This window comes from Eulemur rufifrons, chromosome 2 (genome assembly GCF_041146395.1).
Source record: "Eulemur rufifrons isolate Redbay chromosome 2, OSU_ERuf_1, whole genome shotgun sequence".
NCBI lineage: Eukaryota > Metazoa > Chordata > Mammalia > Primates > Lemuridae > Eulemur > Eulemur rufifrons.
The window spans coordinates 101,198,551-101,214,479 of record NC_090984.1 but is presented as its reverse complement, the minus strand read 5'-3'; the positions used below and the strand labels follow the sequence as shown (position 1 = coordinate 101,214,479).

At 38.5% G+C, this 15,929-nt stretch overlaps 1 protein-coding gene across 2 annotated transcripts in view; it reads left to right on the top strand.

Annotated features, from left to right (window-relative positions):
* AREL1 (apoptosis resistant E3 ubiquitin protein ligase 1) overlaps positions 1-15,929 on the top strand; it is a 39,326-nt gene that overhangs the window by 1,538 nt on the left and 21,859 nt on the right. For both annotated transcript variants that reach the window (XM_069488960.1, XM_069488951.1), the window contains exon 2: positions 14,148-14,469. The gene's annotated coding sequence lies outside the window, so the exon portion shown is untranslated. The remainder of the gene's footprint in view (positions 1-14,147; positions 14,470-15,929) is intronic.

The window sequence follows — 15,929 nt, the reverse complement described above, 5'->3', positions numbered from 1 at the left end:
ATGCTGAAGTAGTTTTATTATTGAAGCATCTACAGATACTGTATGTGCATCCTGCTTTACCCCATTTGAGGTCACTAGAAGTTCCTAATCTTCTGAAACAGCTTGTCTCTGCCAAGGTATCATTTGTGGGTAGAGCTAACAGTGACCACTTTTTTGATGAACTTTTTGGTGATTAGGCAATACACTTTTTAAGTAAACATGGTCAGTTATTTTTTTAAACATATGGAGACTGATTAGCATTATATATAGGTTCAGAGGAAAATTGCGTATGATTAAGTAGTAATTTGCATTTAAATTCAGGCACCAACAGAAAAATCCTCTTCTCTTTATGTGCATCCTGAAGTTGGAATCCATGAACAATAACAATTTTTTTTAAAAAAGCAGTTTTTAATTTCTATTCTGAGAATTTTCTGATTTCCTTGGTGGTTAACACATGATAGGGAGTTAAATTAGTGTTGGAACACCATGAGGGATGAGAACATACTTAGAAAAATATGTTTTTGTTGCCTTCTAATTGTATTGCAATCTAAGATTTAAAGTACTCAAATACTCTATAGCATTCTTTGATGGGGTTGGGAAAGGGGGAGGTAGTGTTGATTTGTGTTGGATGGGAGCAGAAAGTAATTGCTTTTGGGCACATACTTGTGAGGAAAAGAAATTATTTTAGTCCTTCTCAGCAGTCAAGAGGGTTGTTTTGTATTTTTCTGCAGTCTTAAAGAGAAAAAATCGCTGAAGGTATTGGACCCACAGTTTGAACACATAATTGGGCTTGGACTTCATTCCATTCACTAATTGGTCTAACTTAGTAATTTAAGTTGATAAATTTCTTTATAAAATTATGGATAATGAAATATTTCCTAAAGAACATCTTGTATTTCAGTGTTAAAAAGTTCTAGGTAGATTCATGTTTGTAGCCATCAAGAGAAAAAAATTAATCTGAAGATATTTTCTCCATTTTCAAGTTAGTTTTTACATTTATTTTTATAACTTATATGACATGGCTTTTTTCCCCCAGCAGACATTTATTACTGTTAATTATTTTTTAATTAACTTGACTGCCTCCTAAATGTGGTAGCATAGTATACAGCATGTTCTGCTCCTAAGGCTTTGATATTGAATTAGTTTGTAAGGATACTTCATAGGTAAATTACTGCTGCATGTTCATTCATTTAGAATGCATTTTTTGAAGGCCCATTCTGTCCTAGGCAATGTGCTAGTTACTCTTCAAGACCACAGTCCTAGGCTGGGTATGGTGGTTCATGCCTGTAATCGTAGCACTCTGGGAGGCTGAGGCAGGAAGGTCACTTGAGGTCAGGAGGTCAAGACCAGCCTGAGCAAGGTCGAGACCTCATCTCTACTAAAATAGAAAAAAATTAGCTGGGCATGGTGGTACGTGCCTGTAGTTCCAGCTACTCGGAAGGCCGAGGTAGGAGGATCACTTGAGCCCAGGAGTTTGAGGTTGCCGTAAGCTAGACTGATGCCACGGTACTCTAGCCCGGGTGACAGAGCGAGACTCTGTCTAAAAAAAACCACAGTCTTGTATTGGAAAAAGACTTATTGTAGGGGGCTGATTAGAGGTATGTGAGTTGAAATATTTTAGAGGAATTACTCTACCTGTTCATGTTTCTGGTGGTGGTTCAAGTCAAAGTACTGTTGTGTAATATTTAATACTATCAACTTACTATGTAACCCATCAGATTTTATGACCTTAATGGATTCTACTATATAATTTTACCTTTTAAATGGCTTTCACTATTAACTAGCTTAGGTTTAAATTTCAGTTATTTTTCTGTGAGTTTTTTTTTTTTTTTCCTCTGAATGGTTTCTGAATACTTAGCCTTCACCAATATTCTTTTGTGTGGTAGTTTTCAAACTTTTGAGGTTGTTTAACTTTATTGCAGTTCGTGTGTGTGTGTGTGTGTGTGTGTGTATGCACACATGTGTACATCTGAGCACTCAATATTGTCTTATATCACCATGATAATGTTTTCTTGGTGGGACTCTTGAAGCCAATTTTACAAGCTAGGGTTTAATAGAGAGAGATGAGCATTCATTTAGCTATTAGAAACTGAAAGGTAATGGTAGATAACATGTTTTGTCATTTAGTGTGACGAACAGAACAGACTTGAACAGATTTTTTTTTTTTTTCTTTTAAGAGACAGGCCTCAACTATGTTGCCCAGGCTGGATTTGAACTCCTGGGTTAAAGCAATCCTCCTCCCTCAGCTTCCTGAGTAGCTGGGACTACAGGTGTGCACCACCATGCCTGGCTTGATTTTATATGAATTTTTCTTACCTTGAATAGTTAAGGTATTTGCATCATGTTTTTCAGAGCTTATAGCTAAAGCATTCATTTCAGTGCAATTTGCCTGTTAGTGTTGAGTTGCTAGTAGTCAACATCTGTTAATTGTATTTTCCGTTTATTGTACTTTTTGGGCAGAGATCAGATGAAGATAATCTAGTAATATGCAATATACATTTTCTGTAGTGTTCCCTTGCTTTTATCTGGAGATCCAGCTCACGTTATTTTAACCCCTCTCTTGTCCACTTTGGGAAGTTGAAATTCAAGGATACTGCTTTGTGTATATGGTGAAGCTATTAAGAAAAGAAAGCAGTTAAAACCTTCCAAGGTTGGTCTAGTTTTTTCATGTTTTGATGAAGAAAGAAACCCAACAGGGCTGTGCAAATAGTTTATAGAAAGGGGTTGGGTAAAGTTTTTTTTTTGTTTTTGTTTTTTTTTTTTTAGACAGAGTCTTGCTCTGTTGCCCAGGCTAGAGTGAGTGCCGTGGCGTCAGCCTAGCTCACAGCAACCTCAAACTCCTGGGCTTAAGCGATCCTACTGCCTCAGCCTCCTGAGTAGCTGGGACTACAGGCATGTGCCACCATGCCCGGCTAATTTTTTCTATATATATATTTTAGTTTTCCAGAGAATTTCTTTCTATTTTTAGTAGAGACGAGGTCTCACTCTTGCTCAGGCTGGTCTCGAACTCCTGACCTCGAGCGATCCACCCGCCTCGGCCTCCCAGAGTGCTAGGATTACAGGCATGAGCCACCGCGCCTGGCCTGAGGTTGGGTAAAGTTTTAAAGTTTTAGCCCAGCGTTACCTGAATTGGGGCAGTGACTAGGGAGGCACGATCAAAATCCTAAGGGAGAGAGAGAATGTAAAGTGGAGGATCATATGTAATTAAAAAAATTTTTATTGTGGAGTAATTTTAAATTTATAGAAAAGTTGTAAAGATAGTGCAGAGTGTTCCTGTGTATCTTTTACCCAGCTTCTCCTAATGTTAGCTTCTTGCATAACCGTGGCACATTTTTCACATCTAAGAAATTAACATTGGTACAGTACTATTACCTAAACTATAGACTTTATTTGAATTTCACAAGTTTTTCCACTAATGTCCTTTTTCTGTCCTAGGACCCAATTCAGAATACCAGATTCCAGTTAGACCATGTGTAATTTTGATAAATAGGTTGGGGTTTCCAATGAGTGCTTTTTCTGTGGTGTGTATGTGGTCCAGTAATCCCCTCTGCCTAGTGCTGAAAGTGAAAGTCATTGACCATGTGAATAAATAATGCTGCATAGGTAGTTAGCGTTTTGTATTCTTTGACTCCTAGAGCATTGTTAACTCTGTGGAAAAGTTGGCTTTGCTTCCAGGAGGGTGCTGTGAAATTTCCTGAGAAGCAAAGAGCCGATGCTGATTAAGGTGCTCATCCTCATCTCATAGATTTTATAATACTACATGGAACTATAACTATGTAATTATTTGTCCATCTTCTTTACTAAACTGTGTATTTTTAAGGGATAGGGGACTGTCTTACTCATTTTGGAATCCTGAGGGTCCAACATATTGCTTGGCATGTGGTGGGTTCTTAATACACATTTGTAGAAATTAATAAATCCTTGTTTGGTAACATTGATTATTAGGTCAACAGAAATTTTGTTTTGAATAAGTAAATGGTGAGTTTCTCCAAATTGAGCCATTTTAGGTTGCCATTTCTGTGGATAGTTAAGTTTTTCTTCTTAGAATCCTAAGGAACTATAAAATGCTTATTTAAGGTTGCTTTTGCTTCGACTTATATAAGTAATTTATTTTCCTTAAAAATAAGAGTAGAATTGAAAGTAATGGAGGGCAGTAGAGGCAGAAATTTTGTTAGCTTTTAAGTATATGCGTGACCATTCCAGTTCCACCCGACTGGGCTGCAGATCTGGCTGTTTGCCTGCCACTTCATGCACAGTTAATGAAATAACAACTTCCTAGACTTATTGAGGGAGACGGCTTGTCAGATTCAGAGAATTAGTTTTAAAATCTTTCTGTTATAGCCAAGATTTAGTGGTCCAAGGTCACCTAAGCATAAAAGCTGCCATGGGATGGGAACATGGGGACCTCTGTCCTGATGCTGTGGACAGGGCACTGTAGAGTCAGTTTTGTGTATAGAAAACGCATCAGGATAGGAGGGAGCAGTACACTGAAGCTAATATTTTCTAGATTTAGAGTGAAGAACGGGACAGAGACATAGATGAGCCAGTTTTCTATTTTTTTTTTCCCCCAGACATCCCACAAAGTTACAAAATGAGCAATGGTAAATTGTCACGTCTTATTCTCCCTGTTTTACTGACATTAGCTTTGAATCCCTTTTTCCTACTTTCTCTGAACTGTGCTGAGAATGAGTGGCAAACTATTCTAGGGGACAGTTCAATCTAAGCTATGCTTTTGTATATACTATGTTTTTATTTCATTTTGAGTCTAAAGAACTCTGGCTTGTTTTAAAGAGAATGGTGCAATAGAGAAAATCCAAACTGAATTAAGAAATGTAGAATTACTTTTGTCTTGGCTGGGCGAGGTAGCTCACGCCTGTAATCCTAGCACTCTGGGAGGCCGAGGTGGGAGGATCACTCGAGGTCAGGAGTTCGAGACCAGCCTGAGCAAGAGCAAGACCCTGTCTCTACTAAAAAATAGAAAGAAATTAACCTGACAACTAAAAATATATAGAGAATATTAGCTGGGCATGGTGGCGCATGCCTGTAGTCCCAGCTACTCGGGAGGCTGAGGCAGTAGGATTGCTTAAGCCCAAGAGTTTGAGGTTGTTGTGAGCTAGGCTGACGCCATGGCACTCTAGTCCGGGCAACAGAGTGAGACTCTGTCTCAAAAAAAAAAAAAAAAAAAAAAAAAAGAATTACTTTTGTCTTGGTCAGCTTAGCCTTTATAAAGCTAAATTTTAATTTACCCAGTGAGTGATTATAACTCTCTCCAGCCTCCTCACAGGTTAGAGTGACTCAATGTGGTAAGAATGATCTTTAAAACCTCTTTAAAATCAAAATGTAAATATTAATAATTTATTGTCCTCAGCTTGACCTCAAGGTTTTGGGTTGTGGAATTTAGTTGTTTTAAGAACCAGCATCAGGGGTGCAGAGGTTTTGTATAGATTTGAGGAGAACTGAGGGACTAAAACCTTGGCTAAATTTAGGCATGCCATTTATTAGATTGAAGAGGGGGAAAATCTGTTAAAAGATAAAAATCTTCAAAAATAAACTATAACTTAAATAATTCATGCTAATATGGGGCATTGAATTTGAAAGAAGCAAAAGAATAATAAAACTGAATGATTATGTGATAAAGGGAATGCAGGAGTTTTAAAAAAAATGTTAAAAAATTTGATGAGAGGTTTTCTCCTGTGAAACTTTTAGATGAATTTCCAGAAGAAAACAGGAGAAAATCTTTGTGACCTTGAGTTAGGCAAAGATTTTTTTTTTAATAGGACACAAAAACACAAACTATAAAAGGAAAAAAATGACAACTTGAATTTCTCAAAGTTAGAAACTTTTACTCTTTAAAAAAAAGAGTTTATTTTCTGTTAAGAAAATGAGGTTGGGTGTGGCGGCTCACACCTGTAATCCCAGCGCTTTGTGGGATGGAGGCAGGAGGATCACTTTAGCCCAGGAGTTTGAGGCTGCAGTGAGCTACAGTCACACCACTACACTCCAGCCTGAGTGACAGAGCAAGACCCTGTCTCTTAAAAGAAAGAAAAGAAAGAAAGGAAAGGCAAACCACAGAAAATATTTGCCAAATGTAAATCTAGTGAAGGACTTGTATTTAGAATATATAAAGAACTCTTACAACTCAATAGTAAGAGGACACAAGCAGCTTAGTTTAAAAAAATGGCAAAACCCTGACACTGTGCATTATATACAGGTAATAGATTTTCTCATGTATCCTATAAATTTTCACAAATTTTAAAAAATGACAAAAGATTTGAACAGATACTTCATCAAATAAGCTATACAAATAACCAATAAGCACATGAAAAGATGCTCAGTATTGTTAGTCCTTAGGAAAATGCAAATTAAAGCCACAATGAGATACCACTTCACACCTATTAGAATGGATGAAATTTTTTTTTTTTATTTCATCTTATTGTTATGGGGGATACAGAATTGCAGGTTACATACGTTGCCCGTGTACCGCCTTTCCCCCCAAGTCAGAGCTCCAGGCATGTCTGTTCCCCAGATAGTGCGCGTTGCACCCATCATGTAGGTATATATCCCTCCCTTCCCCACCCCCCTCTTCCCGAGTCAGCACCTTCAAGCGTTACCATTCCCCAAACGGTGCGCAGTGCACTCATTGTGTAGGCATACACCCATCCCCTCCCCCACCCCCCACCTCAGTCTGATATCCGATTGGTGTCGTTCCCAGATGTGTATTAGGGTGATGATCAGGGAAACCAATTTTCTGGTGAGTACATGTGATGCTTGTTTTTCCAATCTTGGGATACTTCACTTAATATAATGGGTTCCAACTCTCTCCAGGAGAACCATAGAGATGTCGTATCTTCATTATTTCTTATAGCTGAGTGATATTCCATGGTATACATATACCACAGCTTACTAATCCAATCATGTATTGATGGGCATTTGGGTTGTTTCCACATCTTTGCTATTGTGAATTGTGCTGCTATAAACATTCGGGTACATGTGTCTTTGTTACAGAATGACCTTTTTTCCTTTGGGTATATGCCCAATAATGAGATTGCTGGATCGAATGGCAGGTCTACTTGAATCTGTTTAAGATACCTCCATAATGCTTTCCACAGGGGTTGCACTAGTTTGCAGTCCCACCAGCAGTGTGTGAGTGTTCCTGTCTCTCCACATCCACACCAACATGTGTTGTTTTGGGTTTTTTTGATAAAGGCCATTCTCACTGGGGATAAGTGATATCTCATTGTGATTTTGATTTGCATTTCTCTGATGATTAGGGATGTTGAGCATTTTTTCATATGTTTGTTAGCCAGGAATGGATGAAATTTAAAACATCAACAATAGCTGGAGCTCTTGCGCATTGCTGGTGGAAGTGCAAAGAGGTACAGCCACTTTGGAAAACAGTATGGCAATTTCTTTCTTTCTTTCTTTTTTTTTTTTTTTTTTTTTTTTGAGACAGAGTCTCACTCTGTCACACTGGGTAGAGTGCAATGGCGTCATCTTAGCTCTCCGTAACCTCAAACTCCTGGGCTCAAGCGATCCTTTTACCTCAGCCTCCCAAGTAGCTGGGACTACAGGCGTGCACCATCATGCCTGGCTAATTTTTCTATTTTTAGTAGAGACAGGGTCTGGCTCTTGCTCAGGCTGGTCTTGAACTCCAGAGCTCAAGCAATCCTCCTGCCTCGGCCTCCCAGAGTGCTAGGATTACAGGTGTGAGCCACCGTGCCCAGCCAGTATGGCAGTTTCTTGTAAGTTAAATATATACTTACCATATAACCCAGCAATCCCACTCTTACATATTTACCCAAGGGAAATGAAAACATGTGTCCACACAAAGGCATGTACTTGAGTGTTTGTAACAGCTTTATCCACAATAGCACCAAACTGGATATAACCCAAATGTCCTTCATCTGGTGAATGGACAACCAAATTGTAGTATGTCCATTTAATGGAGTACTACCCAGCAATAAAGACGAATGAACTACTGAAACATGTAACAATATATATGACTCTAAAACCATTATGCTTAGTGAAAAAATGCCACACACAAAAGACTTTATTTTTCATATTATTTAAATTTACATGACATTCTGTAAAAGGCAACACTACAGTGATAGATAGCATGTCAGTATTTGCTCAGGGACGAGGGGGAGGAGGACTGACTGTAAAGGAGCATGAGGGAACTTTTTGGGAATGAGGAAATGTTCTATATCATGATTGCATTTTATATGGTAACCTTATACAGTTGTCAAAACTAATTGTACATACTAAATTGGTGATATTTACTCTTTATAAATTATACCTCAATAAAGCTGATTCGAAAAAGTTATGACAAGATTTTTTGCCAGCAGTTTATGCAGGATTAGAGAATGGATTCAGATTAATTTAGATCTGAATTTATTATAGGTACTAAAATGATTTTGAAATAATAATATCACTGAATTGATTTGCAAAGAGCTCACTAGTCATCAGTGTTAGGTCAAGTTTAGGTTAATATTATTAATGAGATGGGAAAATATATAAATTTTATTGAAGAAGTTGCTAGGTCAGAAAATGAGAGTCCCAAATAATTCAGGAAGAAAACTTGAGGGCCAATTTTGAGTCCCCTCTGGCATCAATCTTTGGATCTGATACTGTTGACCACTAATTTCTAGAAATAATCATTTTCTTTTGCCTCTAATAAACCACTTTTACCATTTTTTCTCCTCTGATTATTCCTTCTGATTTTTCTTTGCTAACCCCTCTTTTTTTTTTTTTTTTTGGTTAAGGTTGATCCCTCAGGGTTCTATAATTAGTCTTTTTCTTGGTCTGCCTGCTTTCCACTGTGGTCTTTTCCATTCCCTGTGTCTTCAAGATGTTGATATCTCTATAGCTTTACATGCTTATTTCTATTTGTCTGGTGGATATATTCACCTGATTATCCTATAGACACCACCTCTGGACAGGATGCCATCCCATTGCAGGATGCACTCATATGCAGACCCACAATTCACTCAGATTGCGACCATGTAGACATGTCAATGAACATAGCGTGTATATCTTTGGGATGTGGGAGGAAACTGGAGTACCCCAAGAAAACCCACACAGACATGGGGAGAAAGTGCCAACTCCACATAGACAGTGGCCCTGGCCAGGAATCAATTTTATTTTTCCTCCTCAATGTTATAATGAAACAAGGTTGACCTGCTGTAAGTTGTCCAAGATCACTCAGTAGTAAGATTCACACTCTTAACCACTACTTAGAATCAGTCATCCTAATTTGGCCCCAAGTGGTCTTTCTAAACACTTTGCTTTCATAATGCTGAACTTTTCATCAACCCTTATTTTGACTTGGTACTTTTACCTGTGTCATTCTTTCTGCATAGAATATTAGTCCCCCCGCCCATATGCTTACTCATTCTTAAGTAATCAGCTTCATTGTCTCTACTGTGAAGACTTCTCCACTCTTCCAAGCAAAGTTACCTTTCCTTCCTCTGCCTTCCATACTTTGTTTATTCCTCTTTCATGGCATTTGCCATTTGCCCATCTCCCACAATGGAGGTGTAGCAAGTTCATCAAGGTTAAGAAAGGACCTGTCTTATTTATCCTTGTGACTTTAGCTTTTAGCAATCAGCCTATCATACAGCAAATGCTCCAGAAATGTGAAATGAATGATGCAGGAGAACCTAAAGATGTTGCTAGTCAGTGAATTACAGAGTGAAATGCAGCATAAAGTTTTCACAAATGATTTTAGGCAAAGAGAAAATAAATACAGATGTCTAGGGATGGGGAAACATAGCAGAAAAATGTCATTTAAAATGTGAGTATATGGGATGGGTGATAATGCACAGTAGACCAGAATTTGAGTGGGGAGTGTAGTGCTTTTGAAACTTTTTGGCTCAAATACCTCTAGTGGTAGAGGATAGTGGATATGTAACCCCTTGGGGGCTGGGAGCAGGACCTGCCCAAGCAGCCTTTCTACATCAAGTACAAAATACCTATGAACATTTTTAACATAGCCATGTTTTATATTTCGAAATTCATGCAAATATTACATTCTATTTTATTATTATGAGCTTGTTTTAATATGAAAATACTTTTTTCTTCCCAGTCACTCATCCCCTAGTAAAATAGATGCTGCAGGAACATGTGTCATTTATCGTCTGGCTTCTAGTACATTTGGTATGCCCCATATCCGAATCTGGGAGACATGGGATAGGGTTATAGTCTAATATGGCAGTGTAGTAGCTTTCTGTGATCTGGGGGATGGCCTGCTCAGGAGTATTGTGTCACGGAACCGAGGAGAGTGAGCTCATACTGTTCTAACAAGGCTGTTCCTGGAAGGCTGCAGTCATTTGGAGGCACCTCATTACCAGATCATTGGGGACCAGCTGGAGAGAGTTCACAGAAGACTTAGGAATGATTAAGAGACCGGAGGGGCTGATTGATGAAGAAAGTGTAAATGAAAACCATATAACTTGGCTGAACGAAGATAGCAGAAATATACAACTGTATGAATATCTCAAGAGTATAAACTTGGGGGAGGACAATCTTTTATGGTGAGATTTTGGTGTGGGGTGAATAAGCCAGGGTGAATTTAAGCCATGGTAAATGTAAACTCATAATCCAAAATATCTGGTGGTACACTTTATTTTTTGGAACCTCCTTAGTTAGACCACCCTAATCCGTGCACTTTTTGGTAATTGATTTGGTTTAATTTCATGTCCCTGGATTCATGGCTGGTGCTTCTGTGTAGAGAATGCTAGAGACTACATCTTACAAAGCAAACTTCTTTCTTTTATCCTGTCTTAACTTTGTGGAAATCAGTAGGTGATACTGAAACTCCTACGTGCTGCCACTAGCTCTGTCTGCACCAGAATTCTGAAGTGGGCTTTCACATTAGGTTTTTCATAGCATTTTAAAAGTAGAGACTGCATCAGTAACATGTATTGTAATAATTTTAGGAACTTGAATGCAGTATTTGCTCCCTGAGGTACTGGTTTTAGGAAATATTAGCCTTGATGAAATGCAAGCATGATTGTATGAAATATGTATTTTGGAAAATGATCATGCAAAATTCCTAATTGGGGTATGGGAGGCATAAAGCTTTTAAGTAAGTGTTGAAATTAGAAACATTTGCATAATTTTGCAAGTTTTGTAGCTCTGTTCCTAGAGGGGATAGAACTAGAAGAAAATGATTTTAATGCTTTCTTTGGTTTATAAAAATGTGTTCATTTATACAAGGCAGTTATGTAGCTTTAAAACTAAGACCACTTGACCAGGAATTGGTATGCTTTTTCTGTAAAGGGCCAGATAGTAGAGTTTTGTGGGCCATGCATTTTTGCTGCAACTACTCAGCTCTGCCATTGTGCAAAAGCAGCCATAGACAATATGTAAACAAATGAACTTGGCTGCTTTCATTCTGTTTTTACAAAAACAGGTGGCTGTGTGGATTTGGCCTGCAGGCTGTAGTTTGCTGACTCCTGCTCTGGACTCCTACTCCTGAAAGCATGATTTATAAGACCAGAAGCATCAGCATTACCTGTATGCCTGTTAAGCATACGAAATATTGGGCACCTTCTTAGGCTGACTGCTCTAGAATCTAGACCATGCTTCTCAAACTTCAACGTGCATAGGAATCAGGTGGGATCCTGTGAAAGTATAGACTCTGACATAATAGGGCTGAACACCATACTAGCCACTGGGAGGCAAAGATGAGTAAGACCCAGTCAGTGTCCCCAGGGAGCCCAGAATCTATTAGGAAAGACTGCTATATAAGCAGATAATTTTAATACGGACTAGTAAATGTTATAATAGAGATATCTTCAACATAGGAGTATCACAGAGGAGGAAGTGATTGTTTCTGCCTGGTGTGGGTAGAGTCCTTGGGACTGGACCAGAGAAGGGGGAGTGCTTGAGTTGAGTCCTGAAGTTCACTAGAGGCACTGAAACATGGGGTAAGTGTGGTAGTTCATGGTGGAGACAGTAAAGATTATGTTAGAACTGGAAGTTATTTGATTTAATACTCAATTAGCTGATCACAGGATTGGAAACCCACTAAGATCATAATGAATAGAAATAAAAGTTCAGTACATTTTATCTTACTTTCTTTATACTGTTTCCTTATTTGAAAAAACGATAACTTGGCCTATTCTCTCCCCTTTTTTAGGAAAATAGGTCCCTAAAAAGATATATGTTCTCCAGAAATAGGAATGTCTTACGTGTTCTTTCATCATTAAGAATTTGAAGGCTGGGCGCGGTGGCTCACGCCTATAATCCTAGCACTCTGAGAGGCTGAGGCAGGCAGATGGTTTGAGCTCTGGAGTTCAAGACCAGCCTGAGCAAGAGCCAGACCCCATCTCTACTAAAAATAGAAAGAAATTATTTGGACAACTAAAAATATATATAGAAAAAATTAGCTGGGCATGGTAGCGCATGCCTGTAGTCCCAGCTACTCGGGAGGCTGAGGCAGAAGGATCACTTGAGCCCAAGAGTTTGAGATTGCTGTGAGCTAGGCTAATGCCACGGCACTCTCGCCCAGGCAACAGAGTGAGACTCTGTCTCAAAAAAAAAAGAATTTGAAAATCACTAAAAGGGCCTGGTGAGATAGTTGAGCCTGTAATCCCAGCTACTCAGGAGGCTGCGGTAGGAGGATCAGTTGAGGCCAGGAGTTCAAGACCAGCCTGGGTAATGTAGTGAGACCTAGTCTTAAAATAAAAAAAAGAAACAAACAAACAAACAAAAAGAAAAATGCTAAAAGATACAGGTAGAAGACAAAAATTATTTATAGTTCTATATACCAAGAGATGAACACTATTAATATTTTTATGTTTTTCCTTCTAGTCTTCTTTATATAATAATGTTGTATTTCTAAAATTGGGATTGTGCTATGTAAACAATTTTTTGCCTGCTTTTTCATTCAACATTTTATTTGTGAACATTTCCCTATTTTGTTATTCCTCAAAAGTGTCATTTTAAAAATTCTTATGTAACATTCTCTCACAGGGATCTCTTATAGTTTATATAACTATTCTCATTTGGGGATCTTTTAAGCTGATTCCAATAGCTAGTTGACCCAGGTTTGGGCTCATGTACTTGGCAAGTCTATTGCTATATTTTAAAATAAATATATAAACTTATTTATTTTTAATTTTAAAAGTTTGCCGACTCATTTGATTTGCTAGCCTTCACTCATTCTGTTCTTCTGTTCTTGTTAGCATTTTGTATTTTCTACCTTGGTTTTCCATAGTAGAGAGATAGAAGAGTAGTCACTAAAAGCATGGATTCTGGGTCCAATTTGTCTGGGTTTGACTCAACTCATTGTGTATTATCTTGAAAAAGTACCTTAACCCTTCTATGTCCCAGTTTCTTCATCTGTAAAATAGGAATAATTGTCTATGTCTTAGGGTTGTGAGCTAATACATAAGCACTGGGAATAGTTCCTGCCATGTGGTAAGGTGGTCTCTTTTACTGGTTAGTAGTCTCCTCTAATTTGTTTTGTGGTGGCTGTTTGTGTATGTATTGCCATAAACCCTCTTTCTGCTACATTTTTGGTTAACGAATATCTTTTGAGAGTTATAAACTGACTTCACTGGATGTTACTTAGTGACTTTATTTTGAAAGTTCACAGATTTGTTTTTCCCACTTGTAGCAGCATATTTTACTGTTTTAAATATAAAATCAGCTTTGTTTAACCATGTCTTGGAAGTGCATACATGGGCACAAAGGGAGCAGACTGTGTAGGCTGATAGATTGGGTTTTAAAGCTCTTTGGTGCTTTCTCCTTTCCAACCGAATATTGTCCTGCTTCCTTATCATGATATATAAGGCCCTCTATAATCTGCCTCTGCTGGTGCTTTCGTCTCATTTCTCTTCATGGTTGTTCCCGGACCCTGTGCTTAAGCCCCACTAAACTGAAACTGGGCATATGGTTGTGGTAAAGCTCACTCTTTAAATCTGTGCCCTAGTGACATAGTTACAGACAGTGAAGTTGCCAGTTGACTTTTCTTGTGGAGTTGGAGAGTGACCTTAAAGAAACTGTGGAGTTTTAATTGGGAATGCTTGGTCAGAGTTTACCAGCCCTTGGTTATTTTTAGTGGCCCACAGTTTCCACTGCCTGTTCTACCTCCTCTTTGTTGTTTTCTGGGGCATCTCTTTCAGATATAACCTATATCACTAACCCTGTTTTCTTTTTAGGGTAGGATCCTGGGACACCAGAACATATGTATCCTCGGGCAGTTGATGGTGCCCTGCACTAGAGAAAAGTCTGGGAATGATATATTCTTCGGCTGTATTTCTCTGCCCTGGAATTCATCCAGTTCCTTCTGGAAACACTGACCCTCTGCTTACTCTGACACATCCTCACTGAAGATCTGATGGACAGACCCTTTCCGGTGACCTTGTGGCTTTCTTCTTTCATGTGGAAGTTGGAAGACAAGGTGAAAGGGACCAAAAGTTATCTGCTTTGGTGAATACAAGTGCTCCACTTGGTTCTCAGAACATGGGCCCTCGTTTAAAGGTAAGGAAATAGATTGTTTTAATACTCAGTTATTGGGATGCAGAACGTGGATCCAGTTACCAGCTTTTAAGCCTTTTCAGTAAGCTGTAGCTGTTGAAGTATGCAATTGCAGTGAGAATTGACTTCTCGCCTCCAGTAGAGCAATTTTAATTATGAAGAAACCAATTCTCCCTCTTCAGGAAATGACTTTTTCACTACTGATCTTCAGTGTTGGGGCTAAAATTTATTTGCTATTGTAATTATAGATCTTTTTTTTTTTTTTTGGAGACAGAGTCTCGCTCTGTTGCCCGGGCTGGAGTGCCGGGGCATCAGCCTAGCTCACAGCAACCTCAAACTCCTGGGCTCAAGCAATCCTTCTGTCTCAGCCTCCCGAGTAGCTGGGACTACAGGCATGCACCACCATGCCCGGCCAATTTTTTCTATATATATTTTTAGCTGTCCAGATAATTTCTTTCTATTTTTAGTAGAGACGGGGGTCTCGATCTTGCTCAGGCTGGTCTCGAACCCCTGAACTCAAAAAAACAATCCACCTGCCTCGGCCTCCCAAGTGCTAGGATTACAGGTGTGAGCCACCGTGCCCGGCCTGTAATTATAAATCTTAATATTCCAAAAAAACCAAAGAGTTTTAGAATATGTATGTCAATCCGCTTTCTAACAGTTCCTTGAGATAGGTATTTTCAAGTATTTCCCCCCTTTTTGTAGGTAACATGAGCCAAAGTGCTACAGTATTGAGCAACCAGACCAGGATGCTTCAGTAAGCAAGTGATATTTTTGCACTAGATGATTGGTCCTGCATTCCACTTTCCTTGGTCATGCTTTATTTTTATTTCAAAAATTAAAAAAAGAGCCACAAGAGTTTATCTTTCTAATTTTAGCTTTAGATTCCTTACAGTAAGATTGGGTAATGTTTTTCATACTTTTACCTGTTTTCTTAAATCTTTTCTCTTCCCAAGTACTTCTCTATTCCTGTGATTTCATTCTTTTTTATGATCCATTGTTGTATGAGGTTAAGAACATTGGGCTTCAAAGTTAAACATGGGCTTGAATCTCAGCTGTGTCACTTAACCTTCAGTGAGATGTTAGCAAGTTAACTTTTCTAAGCCCAGCTTTTTTTAAACTGTAAAATAAGAATAATAATACCTATCTCACTAAGTTGTTGTGGTGACAGTTACTTAGGCTAACATATGTAAAGCACTTAGGTCAGTGTTTGGCTTGTGAAAAGTGGCTCAATAAGAGGGTAGAGAGTTATAAGTTTACTGCTACTGTTATTCTACTAGCTTAGCGTATCACAATGCTATGATAAGGGCAAGAACACTAAAGAGATGAACTGGAAAACAAAATACTCATGTAACAATTTTATGAAATAGTATAGTGGAACCTTAACATACTTGTTTGTTCTTGAATTAGACTCAGGAAAATTTCCAAAATAATGTTATACAGGAGAAGTGGGAACAGCAAAA